This window comes from Triticum dicoccoides, chromosome 3B (assembly GCF_002162155.2).
Source record: "Triticum dicoccoides isolate Atlit2015 ecotype Zavitan chromosome 3B, WEW_v2.0, whole genome shotgun sequence".
Classification (NCBI taxonomy): domain Eukaryota; kingdom Viridiplantae; phylum Streptophyta; class Magnoliopsida; order Poales; family Poaceae; genus Triticum; species Triticum dicoccoides.
The window spans coordinates 728,205,621-728,211,554 of NC_041385.1; the positions used below are offsets into that span (position 1 = coordinate 728,205,621).

General features: G+C 47.9%; 1 pseudogene; it reads right to left on the reverse strand.

The window, feature by feature from the left end:
* Window positions 1-1,846: 1,846 nt before the first annotated feature.
* Window positions 1,847-3,647, reverse strand: LOC119279866 (annotated as a pseudogene).
* Between the last annotated feature and the right edge of the window lie 2,287 nt (window positions 3,648-5,934).

The window sequence follows — 5,934 nt, forward strand, 5'->3', positions numbered from 1 at the left end:
CACGCCAGCTCCGGCCAATGCCACCGCTCCTCGAGCCCGGGCCGGCGCGCGACGAGCAGGGCGGCGACGGCGGCGCGCTGTGAGTAGGACGACGCGGCGAAGCTATGTGAGCAGAGGGCGGCGGAGGAGGCAGAGGCCGGCGTGCGGCAAGGAGGCGGCCACGACCAGCAGGGGGCCGAGTATGTGAGAAAAGCACGTAGGTGGGGACCGGGAGGAAAAGTATGAAGAGACGAGTGGGAGGCTGACAGTGGGCCATTCACATGCAAAATCTTCTCTCTCCGCCCCCAACAGCCCCCCGATGGCCTGGGGTCGCCCTGGTACCGCCGGCTGTGTTTTTGGCCAAATCCGGCATTTTTAAGGTCGTGGGGGCGCGAGTGGGCAGTTTTTCGCCCGCCGGCGCTGAAAAAGTGCCTCTGGGGGGCTTCTTGGGGGAGCCTAGTGGAGATGCCCTAAGGCGGCTGGTAAGCTGGTGCCATGGCAGGGTCGCCTCATCACCACGGTGGGCAGGTCTGAGTTAGTCAAGTCATTGCTCTCCTCCCTTGCCCCCTACCATGCCACGGCTTTGAAGCTGCCGGAGGGAACTGTTTCCGCCTTTGTGGGCATCGAGAGAGTTTTCCTTTGGTTGGGCTCGGACAAAGTGTCCAGAGGACAGTGCAAGGTCAGTTGGCGGTTGGTTTGCTGACCAAAACGACTTGCTGGACTCTGCATCCTTGACTTTCGCATGTATGCTTGGACCCTACGGCTTCGTTGGCTTTGGTACGAGTGGAAGGAGCCGTAACGGGCGTGGGTGGGATACGGAAACCCCTGTGACTCCACTTACAGAGACCTCTTCTATGCCACGATGATGATTGCCGTGGGGGGTAGTCGGAAGGCCCAGTTTTGGTACTCTCCGTGGTTGGATGGAAAGAAGCTCAAAGATCTCGCACCTTTAGTTTTCGAGATCTCTGCCAACAAGAACAAATCTGTGAATGGGGCCTTGCTCGAAAGCAATTGGATCCGGTGGATCAACCTTTTGAGGCCTCTCGGTGGAGCACATTGAGCAACTTTGCGGCCTTTGGAAGATTCAAGAGGTGCACTTACATGACAACGTTGCCGGCGACATCAAACAGAACCTTACCGTCAATGGGATCTACTCCGCGGCCTTGGCTTAGAAGGCCCAATTCGAGGGATCTATCATCTCACCCATGCCCAAGATGGTGTGGGATAGATGGGCACCGCCTAAGTGCAAATTATTTCCATGGCTGGTCATTCAGGATAGGGTCTGGACCGCCGATCGACTACAGCGGAGAGGTTGACAAAACTGCAACTTATGCCAGCTTTGCAAGAGGGAGCCGGAGACCGTGGCGCATCTCCTCTACAAATGTAGGTTCTCCACTCGAATTTGGAATGCGGTCAAAGCTTGGTGGATGTGCCAGACTTGGATGTAGTGACATGGGCAGGAATACCATCTATCAATGAGTGGTGGACTTTGGTGGTTCTCACCCATGGTCATAGGTGGAAAGTGGTGTCTTCTCTTATCATGCTTGTTTCATGGGAGGTCTGGAAAGAGAGAAAAGCGGGAGTTTTTCAACACACATGTAGGTTGGCAACTGTGGTGGTCAGAGGCATTAAGGCGGAGGTGAAAAACTGGATCATTGCCAGGGCTAGGCACTTGGGTTCTTTGATGCCGCGGGAGTAGGCTTATATTTTCATTTGTAGAGGAGTAATGACCTCATAAGACCTCAATTAGTTTGTTACTCCCCTTCTTTTTAATGAGATGAGGCAAAGCTTTTGCCTCCATTTCAAAAGAAAAATTTAACCCATGACTGATCGGCGACATGCTACTAGACATGGCAGAGGATCCAGTTCAGAAGATGTGAAGGATGTCCTAGATGAAGACGTTGCACAGCGGGCACTTGCCGCGTGTGAGCCGGAGCCCGCTGGATTTGGCAGAAGGTGTGGCTGCACAGGATGAAGGTCACGCCCTTATGCCGCACCATGCACATGCAGCACACATGCGCCTCCTTCTCCTCCTCTTCTTCCTATCGCTGCCCCTCGTCGCGGTCGTGCTTGTCGATTGTACCGCACTGGAACGCACCACCGTCCGCAAAAGCTTCAAAGTGGATGTCCATCTGCTCCTGCAGCGCCATCAGTGACATCGACACCGCAACCCGCTTCTCATGATTGTCTTCCACCTCCTCTTCTATGTTCCTATCGTCGTCGACGACCACAGCGCTGAGGGACGACGCGTAGGAGAAGGCCACGTCCATCGATCCCTTGTCGGGGGAGCAGTGGTACTTGTTGCAGCTTCTCGGGGAGGCTCTGCTCGCCATGGCGGGGGTGGCTTGGTCGTCGACCCTGTTGCGTGCCATGCGCCCGCGACCCGACAGACCCAGAGCCATTGGCGCAACGGCTTCCAACTGATCAAACCACTAGCCCCGCCCTCGCCTCGAATGTCCTGATCGATGGTGTCCATGAGATTGCACGACCTGTCTCCTGCGCCGCTGCCATCGTCATCATCGTCGTGCGGGATCCTGACAAAGTTTCGGATGGGCGATTCAGCCGGTGTGGAGAGCTACTTCTTGAGTGTCATGGCATGCCGCAACTCCGAACGACGGTCCATCGCTAGGTCTCAATCGCTGGTAGGCATCTCCTTCGCATCGGAGGTGGTAATTTGGTAATGGTAGTAGTGCAGCGGTGGTTGAAGGGTAGAGGCGGGTTGAGGACCTAGAGATAAATCTGCAATGTACAAATCACTCTCCTAAAGCCTTCAAAGACTTTGGATTTGTCAGAGTCCAATAGCACAATGCATCTATATTTATGGAAGATGACAATCATATCAAGATCACAAAGTAGTAAGACAGACAAGAGGTTGATTCGACAAGCATCAATTTTCCCTTGTGCTGGTCCTTCGAGATAGCAACCTTACCTAAACACAATATCTTGTTTTTCCCTTTGCCAGTGTATGTGATATGCTTCAGATGAGACGGTGTAAGGGGAGCATCAGTGAGTAGTTTCATATCACCAGTCATGTGGTTCGTGCAGCCTTTGTCCAATATTCATTGAGTGGCTTTGGATGTGTCATTTTGTAGAACATTAGTATGAAGAATATGATCATCAATTTCATCAAATGATAGTAATTTTAGCAGCATAGGGGATGTGTGAAATGAAAAGTTTGTTTCATTATGTTTAGCTTGCATCCCAACAAGCATTTGTCAACTCTTTAGCAATTTCATCAGACATTCGTTGTTGTCTGAAAACTTGACCTCGTAGAGGAGATTAGTTTTTCTTTTTAATCATCCACATCTGAATGGATTGCTAAGAAGCAATGTATCGAAGCACATTGGTAGATAATTTAGGCAATGAGGATATGCATTCCTATTCACAGGGGGGTTAGAGTACTCAAATGAATATGTAGAGAAATTCTTCGATGATATGTGAACGTAGTGGTTCGAAGAATAATGCACATATTCATCAGACCGATGTTTGTTTCCCCTAGAAACATAAGTATTAGCGGAACCATTAGTAGGTCTGGGTTCATTTGATGACTTTGCTCCATGTGAAGAATTTTCTCTGGGATGTCCATCGATGGTTTCATGATGACATTCACCTAAAGATTTTGTAGAAGGCTTTTGGGCACCCATATTTGCTTCATTGGGGGGGGCCATTCCTGCAATTAGTACCAAAAAATCTAGTAAATACTTCACCGTTCTGATTTTTGAACAGCTAGTTAGAGTCAAATGACTCATCTGACAAATATGAAGAATCACAGTGGTAACCAGATAGAGTGGATGGATCTACAGGAGGTCCTTTCGCAGCAACCCAGGTGGTTTTGGGATAGTATTCATGTTTCCAATATGATCCATATGCATTGAGCTTTCTTTCGAAAGCAATACTCTCTTACCTAGGGTTCTTGTTCAAAATCTACTTGAGCACATCACAAAGGGTTTGATGCCCTTTGAGGCTTTTGTACATGTCGGTGACATATGATTCCTTCAGCCCTGCATTTTTGTCAGTAACACTTGTGGTATCCTCAGATGAGGGGATTGATACCACAGAGACATTTGAAGATATTGCAGAAACAGAAGCATTTGAACACTCAGCCAAAGAATTTGCATTTTCACGTTCAAGACATTTCAAGGAAGGTGCAACAAATTATTCCCGAGAGATACTGATCTGTTGAGCAAGTAAAGAATTATTATTTTTCAAGATCATCCTGAGACGCTCTCAGTTTGTCGAGATCTTGCTTCCTTCGAAGAAATTTATAGGACATCTTCTCGTCTTCGGCTGAGAAGGTGACATGACGATTTTGAAGTTCATCATACTTTGGCTGAAGACTTTCGAGATCGTCAGTCAGAGCCTGATTACGTCCATTTCATTGTTCATCGGGTCATCGCTTTTGTCTAACAAATTTTGAATCCTTTCCATAGCAGTTTGTTGCCTAGTGGTGATTTTAGCAAGTTTAGAGTAGCTGGTGATAACCCACAAGTATAGGGGATAGTTTGTAGCCTTCTTCGAGAAATAAGAGTGTCGAACCCAACGAGGAGCTAAAGGTAGATCAAATATTCCCTCAAGTTCTATCGACCACCGATACAACACTTCACACACTTGACGTTTGCTTTACCTAGAACAAGTATGAAACTATTTTGTGAGAATAAAACCATGAGTACTTTGCGAGAATAAAACTACGAATAAATTGCAAGGTAATAAAAGTGGATAGGTTTTTTTAACAAGAAAGTCATTTGTCCCTAGGCAATCGATAACAAGTACCGATAATCATTCTTGTAACTTTATATGAGGGAGAGGCATGTGCTAACATACTTTCTCTACCTAGATCATATGCACTTATGATTGTACCCCTAGCAAGCATCCGCAACTACTAAAGATCATTAAGGTCGCAAAACCCAACCATAGCATTAAGTATCTAGTCTTCTTTACTCCCATACGCCATAACCCACTTATCCGCGTTTATGCTGCTGTCACCCCCGCAACACCGACAATAAGCAAACTATGTACTTATTGCAACACCCTATAGTGGGGGCCCCTCCATTTGCGCGACATGGAGGGCACCATAGGACAACACCATAAAAAAATATACAATCATACCAACCAAGATCACGATTAACCCATAGGGCAAAATGGATCTACTCAAACATCATAGGATAACCATAGATCATTGGGAAATAATATATGGAGTTGAGCACCATGTTTAAGTAGAGATTACAGCGGGGAGAAGAGGTGTTACACCACTGCATAGAGGGGGAGAAAGTTGGTGTTGATGGTAGCAAGATTGTTGATGTAGATCGCCGTCACGATCCTAGCCCCTGGCGGCACTCCGGCGCCACTGGGAGAGAGGGGGAGAGAGCTCCCCTCCTTCTTATTCTTCCTTGGCCTCCCCCCTAGATGGGAGGAGAGTTCCCCCTCTGGTCCATGGCCTCCATGGCGGCGGAGGGGTGGGAGCCCCTCCGAGATTGGATCTCCCTCTCTATTCTCTTCTGTTTCACGTTCCCCAGAAGGGCCCCTTCACCGTTTCTTAAATTCCCGGAGACATGTAACTCCCATTGAGCTGAAATTTTTACACGATTTTTTCCATAAATTATCTTTCTTACGCCGGAAGAAGGCCCCAACCGAGCACGACATAAGACACCTGGGTGCGCCATGGGGTGCCCGACGTGCCATGGCGGGTTGTGGTCACTATGGGCCCCTTTTTGCGTTGATCCCAAGACCCAAAAATCACATATATTCCAAAATAATTCTCCATAAATTTTATCATGTTTGGACTTTGTTTGATATGGATTTTATGCGAAACAAAACACGTGCAACAAATAGGAACTGGCACTGGGCACTGGATCAATAGGTTGGTCCAATAAATCATATAAAATGTTGCCAAAAATATGTGAAAGTTGTATAATATTGGCATGAAACAATCAAAAACTATAGATACAACAGAGATGT